The following is a 17,640-nucleotide window of genomic DNA, read 5'->3' as shown; positions in this document are numbered from 1 at the left end:
GAGCCGGGACGAGATGATCACAGGCAGAGTCTCATCATCTCCGAGGTAAGCATACTTGAGTGAATCTGGTAAGGGTTTCAACTCGAGTTTCGGAGGTGACTCTATCGAGGATTTGGCGGGGGTCTCCGCAAGTGGTGGGAGGGTCTCAATGATGGCTCCCCAAGGTGGTCTCTCTGACGACACTCTAGACACATCTATGCTATCTATACCACTATTCTTCTCTATATGGTACAAATCTAAAGAATCCTCAGTAATATACAACTCGGGCTGCTCCTCCACTAACTCATGTGCAATATCTACATGAAAGCAGTCCATGTCTCCCGCTGGTCCCATCGCGGCATTGAAAATATTCAGCTTGACTTTCCGATTGCCGAATGAGAGATCCATGGCTCCGGTTCTACAATTGATGCATGCATTGGCAGTCGCCAAGAATGGTCTGCCTAAAATGATCGGAGTCTGGTGCTGGCTGTCTACTCCTTCCATATCAAGAATAATGAAATCGACTGGGAAATAAAAGTCATCCACCTTAACTAGCACGTCCTCCAAGACACCTCTCGATACCTTGACAGAACGATCTGCCAGTTGAAGTGTAATAGGAGTTGATCTCATCTCTCCTAGCCCGAAAGAATCAAAGAAATACCCGGGCAGAATGTTCACACTTGCTCCAAGATCGAGCAATGCGCGTTCTATCCGGATGTTCCCTATAGTACAAGCAATGATAGGGGCTCCAGGGTCCTTGAGCTTTGGTGGTGTCTGATGCTGAAGTACTGAACTCACCTGCTCAGTCAGATGGACCCTGTTAGGAACTCTCTCTCTAGATTTCCGCTTCTATGTACATAGCTCCTTCAGAAATTTGGCATATGCCGGCACCTGCTGAATCGCATCGAGCAAAGGTAGGTTGATCTGCACATGCTTGAATATGTCGAGCATGTTCTGGATCTTCGCACCTTGCTTCCCTCTATATCCAGGAGACTCTAATGCTTTGGGATAGGGTGGTGGGGGAATATACTCTGCTGGCTCCTCCTCTTTGTGAGAAGGCTCACTCCTATCCTTCTTCTGCACTGAAGATGAAGATGATGATAATGAAGATGATGATGGGGATGGGGATGATAATGATGGCTGAGCCGACGTATGTGAAACAATGGTCTCTGGCTCCTCTATCCTCTCTCTACTCTCTCTCTCTCTGCTCTCGACGTGATACTCTCGTCCACTCCTCAGGGCCATAACAGATTTGGCCTGCTGCTGTGTCTCAGTATGAAACAGGCCTCCAGTCATCTGGTCCTTGCCCTTCGGGTTTATGACAGCCTGACTCGGCAATGTACCCTCGGGTCTCCTACTAATAGCCTCAGCTAACTGTCCCATTTGCGACTCTAACTTCGCAATGGACTACGTATGTGAGCTCAATATCTGGCTACACTTCTCGAAGGCATTCTGATTAGAGGTTTTCACCTCTTGGAATGCCTGGAGAAGTCTCTCCTCAAAAGATGTCTGCGGGGCAGACTTCTGCTGAATCGGGGAAGGGACTGAAGAAGAAGACTGAGAATAGCTCGGCCTCTGGAATGACTGAGTAAAAGATGGCTGCCGAGCTGGCTGAGAGGATGTAGGCATCTGCATGGAAGACTGTGGATTCTTCCATGAAAAATTGGGATGGTTACGCCAACCCGGATTATATGTAGATGAGAATGGGTTGTTCGGCGGTCTGACGTAACCCTGAGCAGCCTGAACTTGTTCTTGAACAAATTCAGGGTACTGAGCTGCCGAAGGGCACTCAGTGATATCATGTGCCAGACTGGCACAAAGAGTACACACCTGCTGTGTAGTGGATGGTCCTGAGAGAAGCTGGTCCAGCTTCTGAGCAATCATGTCTACCTTGCAATGTAGTGCAGTAGATGGACCAATCTCAAGAACACCAGTTTTCTTCTGAATGCTGGGTGTGGCTCTATCAGAATGAGAGCTCGAAGCATGGTGTAGGGAATTCTCGGCCAATGTATCAAATAACCTCCATGCTTCGTCCTCGCTTTTCAGCATGAATGTCCCTCCACATGAAGAGTCGATCATCTGACGATTCTTGTCAGACAATCCATCGTAGAAGCTCTGCACTAGTTGCCATTTCGGCACCTGATGATGGGGACATTTCCTGAGGAGATCCTTCATTCTCTCCCAGGTCTCATGAAAGCGCTCACCATCTAGCTCTGAAAAGCTAGTGATGGCTCTACGATATTGGTTCGTACGACCAATGGGAAAGTATTTCCGAAGAAACTCCTGTTGCAATTGATCCCAGGACTCTATTTCTACAGAATCTAAGGACTTTAGCCAATACTTGGCTTTGTCCTTCAATGAGAAAGGGAATAGAGTCAACCGCAAGGCATCATCATCGAAATTATGTATCTTTACCGTAGAACAGATTTCGAGGAATTCATCTAAATGGCGGTAGGGATCCTCGTGACTAAGGCCATAAAAAGATGGGAGCATCTGAATAATGCTAGCCTTAATCTCATAATGAGGTGCTCCTACTTCGAGTCTCCAAATGCAGGATGCATGAACATAATCTGTGGGAATGAAGTATTCCTGCAGAGGACGTGGATGAGCTGGGGGTGGAGGTGGAGGATCCATGTCAGCCATTGTTGTCAAACTTCGATGAGAATATAAAATTCTCTCTGGGTTGTCAACAAATGGGTGTAATGGGGTTCCTAAACCTCGTCGCCCCTGCATACACTGGTACTAAGACCAGATGTAAGCAAACGACCTAAATCTAAACTACACTAACACAGGTACTAAAACGTAAATAAAACAAATAACAGTACTACGAAACAGAGATGCTAACTATCTATGTCAAAAGTCTATAACTAAATGAATAATAACAAAGTAAACTATTCTAAAATACTGAAACAAATAAATACAGGAAATCACAAACTAAGTTTTTCTAAAACCCACCTGTCTAATCGCTCCTTGCAGAATGATAATTAAGTGAATCCTAGAAAGAACAGTACGTGAATCCTATATTTACTAACTATGTTAATCCTATATTCACTTACTAATCCTACTAACTAAAAAGAAAACAAATAATTAACTAACTAAAACAAATTAATAAATCAAACTCTAAGAAATAAAGTAATTAATTCGCTGTTCCCCTGCAACGGTGCCAAAATTTGGTTGATATTTTGAAATGATATTTTTAAAAACAAGTATTTGCAATAAAACTTTGGAAAATCGTCAACCAAAAGTATAAAAACCGACTTTCCACAAAGTGGTAAGTACGGGTCGAATCCTCAGGGAACAAAAATTAATCAAGATATTTCTAGGAAATTTAATTTATTAATTACAAATGTCAATCTACAATTATAAAGTTAATACAACTACAATTAATCACTAAATTGAAAATGAAACAGCACTAAGTCCTCTGCTCCACACCAAGGGTATTTCCGTCTTTTCGCCAATTATTCACTCTTCGCACTTGGACAATAACCTTCGAAACTAAATATGCTTTTCAACCTAAAAATGCAGAGAAATACAAAGTTAGTATTCTAATCTAACAATGCAAACAATAACTAAAACTAATTCTAATTTTACGAAAATAATAAAACAAATGCTACTTATCAGACAATAATTAAATAAAATACTAAACTAATTCTTAAAATTAACTAAATTAATTCTACTAATGCTGTATGATGATTATGCAGCTCCTAAAATGCAGAAATTACTGAAAACAGGTCTAAAGTGCCGAAACTAAGGAAATTACGAAACTGCCCCTAACTAGTGCAAAATAGCTTTCTAACAAGTTATCGGAAAACTACTGTTTGACAGGGCAAACGAGGTCCGATTTTTCCGAAACTTATTCTGTTCTGCAACTGACAGATTAAACAATCTGACAGTTTTTACAGAATGAAAAAATGATATCTGGAACTCCAGATATAAGCGTTTCAAATCTGGGAAAAATCAGGATATCGAAAGTCCAGTAACTTAAAATCCAGAAAAAGCGGTTTTCGAAAAATGCTTAAAAATCAGACCAAATCAACTTCGAAAGAGCTGAAATTTAGTCTACAGTCAGATAACACGCCACTAAAGTGAACAGAATTTTTTTTTTTGGAAAACACAAAATTTTTACACAGAAAATAACGCTTGTGCGACAGGGCAAAAATCGGTTTTTTCTTTGAGTGCACTATTCACTTTATGAATTTATTTAAACACTATAAAATGCAAATTAAACCTAATGTAATCTAAATGACACTGAATAATAGTGTATATGCAGATGAATATTACAATTACGCTAAATGCATGACGAACAAAATATGATAAGCAAATTATGACTAAAAATACGTTAACTAACGATGCAAATGCAACTAAGCTACTCAATGAAATGCAATTCTAATTGAATATGTTAAATACTAAATAACTACGAGTCAACTAAGCACAAATTCACAAATCACCCACACAAACCAAACACAATTTACGCACACACTTCTACACTATACTAAATCAAATAACTTAAACTAATCAACCTAAAATCAAAATAAATAACATCTAAATGACATCAAACCCACTAAAGAACAAGGGCTAGGGTTAGGGTTCACTCGGTTGACTCAATTAGGCTCGGTTTTGACTTGACTAAGTTCGAGTTGGCTTGGGTGGAATCGGTTTTGACTTAGCTAAGGTTGACTCAAACTAGGTTCGGTCTTGACTCACCATGGGTTGGACTAGGACTCGACTAGGGTTAGGTTTTGACTTGGTTAGGTTACTAAGACTAGGTTGGACTCGGTTGAGGGTTGACTTAGTCAACTAAGGTTGGTTTGGTTTAGATGGGTTCGGTTTGGGTTAGGTTAGGTGAGATAGGCTCGGGATAAGGTTGACTCGACTAGGCTTGACTTGGATTAGGTTAGGTAGACTCGGTTAACCTAAACTTAGGTTAGGTTTGACTAAGTCTTGACTAGGGTTAAGTCTTGGTCTTGGTTGACCTAAGCTTGGGTTTGATTTGGGTTTGACTAGGGCTAGGGTTGACTCGACCTAGGTTTGGTCTAGGCTTTGACTAGGTTAGGTAGGCTCGGTTTTGACTAGACTCAAAGGGGTTTAGACTAGGGTTTGACTCACTTAATTGGGTCGACTAAAGTAGTAACCCTTTAATTATCCTACAATTAATTCAAAGTTACCGATTTTAATGAAGGAGGTTAGGAAAATAAAGTAATAATTATCAATGCTCAACTTGGAAATGATTTGGATTCTCCAAAAATCGCCCCACTGAATGAGGGAGTTACACTCCTTAATTATATTTTAAGACTCTCTTTGGAAAACGAAAAGTCCAATCTAGAAGGCCACGATTTTTGCTTTTCAAGATGGAATTAAATTGCTTTTAATTCTTTATAGAAATCGTGGAGCCTAGATTGGAGGTTTAATTAAATTTCAAAAACACTTTCCAAAGCCAATGAGTAACTCCTTTCTTTAATGCACATTCCAAATTTAATGCTCTTTTGAATGCTCCACACGATTTTTGGAGAAACTACTCTTTCCAAAAACTTTTTTTAAATGCAATTACTTTAATTACCCTCCTCAAAAATCGCCAACTTCTAATGGTGCTACTTCCTAAACTAATGCAATTAAAGCTACCTAGGGAATAAAATGACTTAAATAGAAAATCGACTTCCTAGGAGTAAATGCTAACCTAATTCCAAAACTTACCAAAATGCAATCCTAAAAATGGCTAAAGCAATAAACCCTAATACATTGAACCTAGACAACCTAATTAAACCTACCTAATTGCAATTAAGAATTACCAAAAACAGCCTAGAGCTCGAATTGAGCTCTAATGGCTACCGCCCCTCCTTGGGGAAGAAGAAGACTAAAAAAAAACAAACTAAAAGAAAACGATTAAGCTAAACACCAAACAATTTTGATAAAACTAAATTAAAATCTAATAAAAAGAACTCCTAATTACACAAAAGCAAACATGAACAACACTATGCTGGAATTCATAAAAAAAAAAAAAAACATCAAGAACTAAAACTCGATTTTTGGAATTTTCTCAATAGACCTAAAACACAAAAACACAAAATGATAAAAACGATTATCTAGAATAGTCCTAAAATGCTAACTCTACCACAACACACTTTGCAACACTGTAAAATCAATAAAATATGCAGACATGCAGTATGAAGTAGAAGATTACACGCACACCACGAGCAAACAAAATAAAAGAAATCGGCTAGATGAGATTCTAGCCGATTTTCACAATTTGAATAAAAAAATCTTTAAAAATCAAAGACACCCAAATCAAGCAATGACTCAACCCTCAATAGATCTGCAAGAACTCACTGGAATCGGATCTATAAAGGGTCTATTAACCCAGCATGGCTGCTAAAATCCAAACTAAGGCAAAAATTGAAAATAAATCAAAATCGGCTAGAATGGATCTAGCCGATTTATGGATTTTTAATGAAAAACGCCTTTGTTCAAGCCCCCAACACCCAAAATAACTCAAACTAATCTTTTTGAAGGCTTTTTCTGTAGAAATAACACAAACATACACATTGGATAAGACAACCCAAATCGGCTAGAAGAACCTCTAGCCGATTTACACATTTTTCTTGAAAAATGATGGAAATCGATACTCGAACATGCAAACAATGAAACAAACCTAGATCTAACGTGCTGGTCTATGCACGGATACTATTCTAAGGTTGAAACAAAAAAATAAAAAATAAAAGAAACACACAGAAATAATAAAAGAAAACCAACACACAATTCGGTTTTAGCTAGAAGAGAAGGAAGAAGAAGACCTACCTCTTGGAAGATCCGACGACCGGGAGGATGAAGAAGAGCGGACCGTGGCTGGAGTTGGACGTCCCAAACAGTTCGAGAATGCTGGACTTCACCAAAAAATAGTGCCTTTGCAGCTGCTACATGTTGGAGATCCACCAAAGATGGATTATGCGCCGATTCTCGATCGGAGGGTGTAGAAAGCCGGATGGAGGTAGGGCCGGCTCACCTTGTTGGTGTGTTTCGCACTCCCACACAAGGTTAATGGTCTCCACCTCTGCTACACCTGCAAAAGTACAGAAAAATGGTGAAAATACAGCAATGAGAAAGAAAGAAATGGAGAGAAAACACAAGGGGGATCGAAATATGCTTGGAACCCAAGCATAGACCGGTCTTCAATGGCCAAAATGTGGGAGGATGGAGAGGAAGGAGCTGCTGGAGTAGAATCACTGTAGGGGGCGTCCAAACAAAGCCAAAGACGCCTAGGGTTTGCTGGAAAAAACTATTTATACTTTTGATAATTTTCAGAAACACTGTTATAAAAAAAATATTTTCTATGCGCCTCTTTCTGGGGGGTTTTCTGCAAAACTTTTTGTAATGGATCTGGATAGGCATGTGGATTGGGTTTTGGGCTTTCTAAGGGTTGATCCAAAGTCCAAATAACCTAATTGGGTCGGATATGGATCTGATCCACCTCGAAATCTATGCCCAAACACTGAAATAGCCATAACTCTCTCATTTTAACTCTGGTTTTTCTGAAATTTGAACCATAACCCCTTACTATCAAAATACATCTAAACATGGGTTTAAAACCTTAAACTTGATACAAAATGCATGAAAAACTTATTAACATGATGCGCATTTCATGCATCATCAAAACCATTCAACTTTTTGTGCAAAAGTCAGTTTCTTTTCTTTGTATGAATCTATAAAAATATATATAAAGTTAAAATATATACAAACTGACAAATATTATTTAGTAATTAGTAGTAAATAATATTTTACTGCTTCAAAAGTACTTCAATCACGTTCACAACTGAATGTAATGCATGCGAGACCTAAGACTTGAACAACAAAGGTCTGGAGCAGGAGACAACCAATGGCAAAAGAAATCCACCAATCTACTATAAAAAAATCAAATTACATATAATTAAAGTATATGTTGAAACTTGGTTTGAGAAAAGATAGAAAAGTACCTTCACGATTAGCCCTAATCACCCTTAAGTAGTGATTAGGGTCAATAAAGAAAATTACACTAGAGACCATTGAAAGTTAAAATATAAACAAGACCACCCAATAAACCCCTCACAATAATAACTCTCAACACTCCCCCTCAAGCTGGAGCATAGATATCAATCATGCTCAGCTTGTTACAACACTTTGAGAATTCTGTGATAGGAAGGGGTTTGGTAAAGACATCTGCTACTTGATCTTCTGAAGAAACATGAAAAGTTGATATATTTCCCACTTGAACCATATCCCGAATATAATGACAATCTATCTCAATATGCTTAGTCCTCTCATGAAACACATCATCTTAATAGGCAGAGAAACCTTTATGCTCAATCCGGTAAGCATAGATTTTATCCAAATCATTTCAGCAGCAGTTTGTGCCATGACCCTATATTCTGACTCAACACTTGATCTTGCTACTATAGCTTGTTTCTTGCTTCTCCATGAAACTAAGTTGCCACCAACAAAAACACAGAACCCTGTAGTAGACTTCCTATCATCAACCGACCCTGCATAATCAGCATTAGTATACGCAACCACATCAAGATTTGCCTCTTTTGTAAACAATAGACCTTTTCCTGGAGATGTCTTCAGGTATTTAAGAACCATCATAGCTCCCTCCCAATGAACTTTTCTTGGTTTATCCATGAATTGACTCAATTTGCCAACAACAAATGATATGTCAGGCCTAGTTACAGTAACATAGAGAAGTTTACCAATGAGAGTCCTATAGGACTTACTATCAACTGCCTCATATTGCTCGTCATACAAGAACAGTTTAGGATTCATGGGAATAGTGGCTGGTTTTGCACCAAGCATCCCTGTCTCCTGTAAAAGATCAAGCACATATTTACTCTGAGAAAGAACCATACCTTCTCTATTTCTTGCTACTTCGATTCCCAACAAGTACTTGAGAGGACCCAAATCCTTTGTAATAAAGTATTTTTGCAGATATGCCTTGGTGCTTGAAATCTCCTGCTCATTATCTCCAGTTAAAATTATATCAACACAAACAACCATAGTCACAAAACCCTTAGAGCTAATCTTTATGAACAAAGAATGATTTGATGGTGACCTCTGGAAACCAAATTTAGACATCACCTTAAACAATTTGTGAAACCATGCACGCGGGCTTTGCTTTAGGCCATATATTGCCTTTTTTAGTTTGCACACTTTGCCACACTCTCCCTGTCGTTCGAAGCCAGGCGGTTGTTGCATGTAGACCGTCTCAGATAGATCCCCATACAGAAAAGCATTCTTCACATCAAGCTGAGTCATACTCCACCCATGATGAACAACCACAGAAGTAACTAAGCGTATAGTGCCCATTCTAGCTACGGGAGAGAAAGTCTCAAAGAAGTCCACCCCATATGTTTGGGTGTAGCCTTTGGCGACTAGACGAGCTTTGTGTCTCTCCAGAGTGCCATCAAAATGATATTTAATAGTGTACACCCACTTACAACCAACAATGTCTACATCAAAAGGAGGATCAACAAGCTCCCAAGTCCCTTGAGAAATCAAGGCGTCCATTTTTTCTTGCATTGCTTGTTTTCATTGAGGATCTAATAAAGCCTGTTGATGATTGATAGGACTGGAGATGGCAGATAAAGCAGATAGAAAGTTTTGCATGCTCTTTCCAATCTTGTCTGTGGACACAAACTTTGAAATTGGGTGCAGAGTACACTGACGCATGCCTTTCCTCAGGGCTATGGGCAAATCATTTTTAATCTCAGGATCTGCTCTACGATCATCAGGATAAGCAATAGAATCATCAACATAATCAGGATCACTGACTGCAGGAGAAGAAGACGATGAAGGGCCACGAGAGGAGGCTTGACGACGAGTATACACCAGTGGAGGATCATGGAACCGAGTTGAAGAGGGATCAGAACATAATGAAGGCAATAAAGGAACTGACTCCAAAGGAATGGGAGGAATGGGTAAGGGAAATGATGTGGACATATCAGGATTCACACGAGACGCGCACGACGAGAAGTAAGGAATGGTCTCAAAGAATGTGACATCCGCACTGATATACTCTTTACGAGCAATGGGGTCAAGACATTTGTACCCTTTTTGGTTTTTTGGATACCCAAGGAAGACACACTTAGTTGCCTGTGCAGCTAGTTTGTCCCTAGTAGGTCCAAGTTTTTGCACAAAACAAACACAACTAAATACCTTAGGAGAAACTTTGAACAAAGAACAATCAGGATAAAGTTGTCTGATAGGAATTTGGTCATTAAGAGTAGTAGAAGGCATTCTGTTAATAAGGTAACAAGAAGTAAGAAGGGCATCTCCCCAAAAAGAAGCTGGCATGTTTGTTTGAATCATAAGGGTTCGAGTTACTTTCAAAAGGTGTCGGTGTTTTCTTTCAGCTACCCCATTTTGCTGGGACGTATGGGCACATGAAAATTGAGGGCAAATCCCATTATCCCGATAAAATTGTAATAGTTTGCTAGATTTGAATTCAAGAGCATTATCAATGCGAACAATTTTAACAATGGAACCAAATTGAGTATTTATTTCAAGAATAAAAGATTGGAGAATACACAAGACTTTAGATCTCTCCTTTATTAAAAAGACCCAAGACACTCTAGAGTAGTCATCAACAATGACAAGGTAATACTTGGACTGAAACCTATTAGGAACCCGACTAGGCCCCCAAACATCAACATGAATTAGATCAAAAGGACTTTGACTAGTACAACTCTGACTTAAAGAAAAAGAACTACGATGATGCTTGCCCAACTGACATGCTTCACACTGAAAGGACGCTGTAGGAGAGACCTGTGGAATGACTCTTTGAAGCTTGGAAAGAGAAGGATAACCCAATCTGAGATGCCATTGGTAGGAATTAGAACTCGATTCCACACACGAAGTTGCTACTCCAATAGGTTGTGTAAGATATAAACACCTCCCTCCTCATGGCCTCCACCAATCTTCTTCCCACACAGCAAATCCTGAAATACACAAGAACCCGGGTCAAATATAACTCGACAATTTAGTTCTTTTGTAAGCTGGCTTACGGATAATAAATTCTTATGAAACTGTGGAGCATGGAGAACATATTGAATCTGTAATGTAGGGGTAAAATGCACATCTCCTTGCCCCACCATTGGGGATAATCTACCATCTGCCAATTTAACATGACGAGGGAAAGATGTATGAACCAGTGTAGAGAAACTATGTGAATCTCCACAAAAGTGTTGAGAGGCGCCAGAATCAATAATCCATATCTTACCTCCATCATCCAACTGAATACCCGCAGAGCATGCCACATCAGTCACTACAATAGAGGCAGACACAAATGCAGAACTCTGAGAAAGAAGTTGATCATATTCTGCACGACTGAGAGTAATCGTATTGGTTGAAGAAGTAGGCACAGGTTCAGTGATGGAAGAGACAACCGGAGTTGTTGCTTTGGGTAACGATAATGAGCTCTGAGGGCGACTTCTAGGGTTCTTATCCCAACAACGATCCTCAAGGTGCCCTTGCTTGCCACAATATGTACACTGAAGCCTGCTACGACCTCCACTGCCTCTTCCACGACCTCTGCCTCTGGAAGAACTAGGTAAACCATGCCCTCCTCCACCAGTGACAACAAGAGCTGAAGTCTGAGAGTCTCCATGAGGCGGAGGAAGGTTAACAGCAAGACGACTTAACCGGTTGTAGGCATCAGCTAGAGTAGGGATCTCTGAGCTAGTAAGCATTTGCACCTTGGCTACTGAGTAATCTGGAGATAATCCTGATAGAAAATGAGCCACCATAGTCTACTCCTGATGGGTTTTATGATTAGTGCAGCAGGGAGGACGAACAGAGTTGAGCCTTTTATAGGCTGATTTAACTGATGCATAATATTGGGAAAGATTTTGATCACCCTGCTGCAACTGAAATATCTCTTGCTCAACTTACAAAATTCTACTAACATTTTTGTCTTGAGAGTACGTGTCACGTAATGAATCCCACATCTCCTTTGCAGTAGAATAGTAAATTAAGCCGTCTGCAATATGTGGTTGAACACTGTTCATAATCCAAGACATAACAATGTCATTATCTTGCTGCCATGTGGCATATTTCCCAGTTTTCTCTGTTGGTTCCTTTTTTAACAAAATATGTTTTCGACGATGTCCTGACACAGACATCATAAAAGTCCTCGACCACCTTTTATAATTATTGTCGTCCAGCTTTACGGACGACCCATAAGAGAAGGGATTAGCAAAAGCTTTGTACTCTGCAGACACTTCAAACCTTTGTTCACCATCACTGGACTTTATTTCAGCCATGGTATTTCACTGCTGACAGTAGCTAGCTAATGAGCCGGATAATAATAATAACCAGAAAGTAATCACGAGCAAACTGATAGTAACGAAATACATTCCAGCTGAAATAAAATCCTTGTCTTGCAATATATATATATATATATATATATATATATATATATATATATATATATATATATATATATCACAGACGCCACCAGCAAGATAATAAATCTGATCACCACTATAAAAATTAATTTTAGATGACAAAAATTGATTTCACATCTGAACTTCAACAAAAAATAATCAGATCTGATTAAATCTAATTCCAACAACATCAAGCACTACAGATTTAATGCCTACCACATCAACATGACTCTGATACGAGCAAATCTGATTCCAACGACAGCAAGCACTACAGATTTAACACCTACCACATCAACACGACTCTGATACGAGCAACAGTCAGTCAGCCACACAATTCAGATCTGTTCCAACATCAACGCTACACGCTACACGACATCCAATTACTGCACGATCTCAGATCTGCTCCACCCAATCACAAAATGATTGCTGATCTGATGCAACATGATCATGATGTCAGATCTGCTCCACGCAATCTCCACATGATGGTAGATCTGATGCACCACGATCCATCAATATTACTGAGGCGTCATCAACAAGGAGCAAAAGAGGAACACACGATCTAGGGTGTCTGATCAGATCTGCATATTGTGTAGAACTAGTCAGATCCCAGGTCGTGAGACTGAGGAAAGAACCTAGGGTTCGATCAGAAGGAAGATCGAACAAACTAGATATAGGCTAGGAGGAGAGAAGAAGAAAGAAAAAAACTATGATAAAGAGGGAAGAAAGAAATTTAGCCTAGGCGTTAGATTCTCCCAAGAACGAGAGGCTTTGATACCATGTTGAAACTTGGTTTGAGAAAAGATAGAAAAGTACCTTCACGATTAGCACTAATCACCCTTAAGTAGTGATTAGGGTCAATAAAGAAAATTACAAAAGAGACCATTAAAAGTTAAAATATAAACAAGACCAACTGATAACTTTTCTGATTTCCAATAAACCCCTCACGATAATAACTCTCAACTATATATAAGTTATAAAAATAATGCAAAAGGGGTTATATGAAATTTAATCATCTTACCTAAGGTTTACACCAGAGTTACCAGTCAAGGAAGCGGGAGCGGGAAACGATACGATAAGCGGGAGCGGGAAGCGAGACACTTTCAAAAATTTAGGAAGCGGGGAAGCGTGGGACCACTAAGAAGAAAATTACGAACCGTCTCGGAAGCGACCAAGGAAGCGAACCGGAAGCGACCTAGGAAGCGAGGGGGAAGCAAAAAAAATGAAAAAATGGGGAAGCGTGGGGGAAGCCAGGGGGAAGCGTGCTTCCCAAAAAAGGGGGATGCTTCCCCACACATTTCAGAAGTGCGACATTTCGTGCTTCCGAAGCGCGCTTCGGGGAAGCGCGCTTCCCCTTTTACCTAGGCGCTTCCGGTAACTCTGGTTTACACTTTCTTCTTCCTCTTTGCTAACTCCATTCCAAAAGGCCCAATAGCAGTTCTATATCTTATGAGTTGGTCTAGTAGTGTGTCTCGATCCTCTTCGCTTTGAACAAGACGATTGACACAATCATATAAGTCATTCTTTATCTCCTCATTGGACTCGATATTTTTATACTTATAATATATGGCTGGATTCAAATATAGGTTTGTTGCATGCAAAGGTTTGTGCAATTGATTGCTACACCTTTTATCGATTATCTCCCAAACCCAGCCGTATATTTGTTTATCATCACACACATTTACCTACTAAGTAAAAGAATTGAAAGTAACCATTATAGAAGCTAAGATAAAATGTAATTTACAATTAGTAGAATACAAAAAAATTAATTTATAATTATACTTTTATTTGTTCCTTTCCACGATCCATTTTCTTGTAGATGTAACCCATAGCAGGCTTTTCATCGCTATCAACCAATCGAAGCATGTCAAACAAAGGGGCCATTGTTTTCAGAGCACAACTCACTCTCTTCTAAAATTTTGAACTCAAAATCATGCTTTCACATCTTTTACCAACTGACGTTTTTGAAAAACTATTTTTTTCCCAATCATCTCTAAGAAATATGAACTTTAGGCATTTTTTCCAATTATATATGCTTTCTAGAGTAAACAAATGGCAAATTTTGTCACTGCAGGCCTATGTAAGTCCTTTTGTGTGTGTGCTCTCATCATACTCAACACTTGAGAATGTTTGTAATGAATACCACCAATTGCCTTTCTTTTCCAGAAATGTTCTTCAACTCTTTCAATTATCCTATATATTCCAACATCATATCTATACAATGTGCAGCACAAAGAGTCCAAACTAAATGCTTTCTCTTATCCATAAATAATTTACCTGCTTTCACATAGTTTGAGGTATTATCAATAACAACTTGAACCATATTCTCCTCCCAAACTTCAACAATATCATTCAACAATGCAAAAAGCAAATTTGCATCTTTTACTTCATTTGATGCATCAACTGATTTCAAAAACATTGTTCCCAAAAGGCAATTAACAAAAAAATTAATGAGTGTACACCCTTTTGTATCCATGTTTGGACCAATGCACTTTGTATTGGTCCAAGAACTCCTTCATTTTCTTCATTTCTTTATTCAAAAGTAGTTCTCGCAACTCGTGATATGATGGAGGCTTTATCCCTGGTTTAAATTGGCCTATAGCTTCAATCATACTGTAAAATGAAGGCAACTTCGCTGTATTAAAAGGTATTCCACCGTCATAAAATCACCTATTAATGTACTCGTACACTGTTTCTCTTTTTTCCTTTTTGAAGCAATTTTCAAACATAGTTTGTTTGTTTGCTTGCCTTCCTTTCTCTGTTGAATCACTTTGAAAGTATAGATCCATAGCCCTTTTGGTCTAAAGCCGAATGTACTACTCCCCTCCATCTATGAAACTGCATTCACGTCCTTCGCCATAATCGGAAGCTGAGAATAAACTTTCATTTCTTTCGTATATATTAACTGTCTCTCTCTTATTTTTTTCATCTCTATTCTTCTTTGATTCCTCCATGTACTTAGAAAGTACTTGCTTGATTTCTGCAATTGTTTTATCATAAGCCTTCACTTTTCTTCCAATCCCAAGTAGATGCTGTTTTATTTTATATATACATCCTTTATAAGTTCAACATTTAAGGTATGTCACAGAATTCAGATCTTGTTTATCCTTAATATAGGCCCACTCCCATGCTGGATCACCTGATTTTCTCTTAAAGTTCTGAATATGTTCCAAATTTGAAAATGTGGACCCACTAGCACTTGCAGATGAAGCCCCCTTCCATTGTTCTAAAAAATGATAAGAATCTAAAAAAAGGCAACATCTAAATTTGCTAAATAAAAAGGAGTAAGCAACAAATAACATATCAGCAAAATATGAATTCATAATAAAAAAACCCTTAAGTTTTTTTTTGTAATTGCAGCACACATTTAATGACAACTTTAACAGGAGCAAACCCTAGGTTTTTTATTAACTATAAAAAAGTTTAGGTGTGTTTTTAACAATATTGAAAACTTAGATGTGTTTTTTATAATCAACCAAAATTTAGGTGTTTTTTTTAAAATGTCCCCCAAAAAACATAGTTAAACCTAATTTGAGTTGGGTTCTGGTCATTATTTTATGCCTATCCTGATGTTTGGGTTTGGGCTCAGTCAGATACTAGACATGGATCCGGCCCATTGACTGCCCAAGATGAGATCTGTGAACTTATACCCAAACAAATGTTTATCTGTGCACTTATACCCTAACAAATGTATATCTATGCCCACACATGCAACATTGGAAATAGCCAGTAACAAAAATTGGAGTGTGGCTGAGATTTGTTCGGATCACAGTAAATCTTTTTAGAAGAATTTCTAACTTGTCCGCACGGGAATTTGTAGGGGATTTTCAAAAAATGATTGGTTTTCTTTCATAGAATCAGTAATTTAGAGAAAAAGTCAAAAGGAAATTTACAAAAGCCAACAAGCGAAAATGTTTGGTTTATAAGAGGAAAAAAAGAGAAAAACATAACTGCCACAACATAGATGAAAATATTATTCATGGCAGCATTGATCCCAATTTCATGGAGATACTCTTTACACTGGTGTATAAAGCAGAGCTACCGGAAGCTTCTTAGATAGGTGGGAAGCTCGCTTCCTGGAAACTCGCTTCAGAAGCGTGATACTCCTCGCTTCCGAAACTTGATGAGAACCTCGATTCCCCCATGCTTCTCCTATGCTTTCCACACGCCTCATCTATTCTTCTTATATGTTATCTTACTCAACTTTTCTTGTTTTTTATGTGTTTTCTCTCACTTTTCTCACTCACTTCCATGTGCTTTCTCTAAATTGGTAGTCATCATTTTTAGATTTTGTTATACATTTAATTCTTACACTAAAAAAACATGAAATTTAATATTCGTCACTTTTATTTTAGTTTTTATTTGTGTTTCATTTTGATTTTCATTCAATTCATATATTTCTTTTATTTATTCTTCGCTTCCCGCTTCCTATATATTTTAAAATGCATTGCTTCTCGCTTCCGCTTTCTGTATCGTTTCCCGCTTCCGTTTCCTAGTCTGGCAACCTTGGTATAAAGTGATCCTAATAAACCGATAATGTCTATTTAGTACAAATATGACACCCAACAGTTTGCTTCATCACTCTTTTTTTTATAGGCAAGCCATCACTGAGCATTTGATCTTTCTAGATTTATATTCTGATCAAATATATCACACTCACATCATTGGAATCACACCACGGAGCCAGCCTAAACTGTGAAGTGTGAACTCAAAAGGACAGTTTAAAAATGTTAAACAAAATGTGAAATGTTAAACAAAATGCTACCAAATAATGTCCCAAAATATGATGAAGAAAACTGTGGCACCAACAGCTTGAAACACTGAACACATTATTAGAATACTTTAATTCTTTTTCTTCACTTACCTTTGTTTATAAGGTTCATATGGAGAGTACAACTTTTAAGAGAGAGAGAGAGAGAGGTAGCGGTACCTGTAGAGGGAGGAGAAGGTTGACCTTCTTCGGCTCTGCCCTAGCGAGAGAAAGGAGAGAGAACGGAGCGAGAGAGAGTGGAGCGAAAAAGGGGAAAAATGACACTTTTCCCCCTTTTATACATGTTGATAACAGTCAACAGAAAAAAAAATACCGACCTAAGCTTTTGCCTATGCACCACCTTTGACAACTAAGCTTACCACTAACTAATGCTAAAATCCAAAAGTACCCCTGAAAAAATGAAATGTACACATAAATACAAAGAGGGGGTACCACACTAAATGTAATACACATATGATACATAAGTCTCATATGTGATTTAACATA

General features: G+C 38.5%; 1 protein-coding gene and 1 non-coding gene across 2 annotated transcripts in view; both read left to right on the top strand.

Moving 5' to 3' along the window:
• LOC149818496 (uncharacterized) overlaps positions 1-17,640 on the top strand; it is a 226,222-nt gene that overhangs the window by 42,880 nt on the left and 165,702 nt on the right. The window lies entirely within an intron of this gene.
• LOC149818498 (small nucleolar RNA R71) lies at positions 2,117-2,219 on the top strand. Its single transcript, XR_016427481.1, has one exon. It is a non-coding gene; the product is annotated as a small nucleolar RNA R71 (small nucleolar RNA).

The sequence above is a fragment of the Nuphar pumila genome, chromosome 13 (genome assembly GCF_984573655.1).
Source record: "Nuphar pumila chromosome 13, dmNupPumi1.hap1.1, whole genome shotgun sequence".
Lineage (NCBI taxonomy): Eukaryota > Viridiplantae > Streptophyta > Magnoliopsida > Nymphaeales > Nymphaeaceae > Nuphar > Nuphar pumila.
The sequence above is the reverse complement of the archived record's forward strand: the minus strand, read 5'-3'. Positions and strand labels throughout refer to the sequence as shown.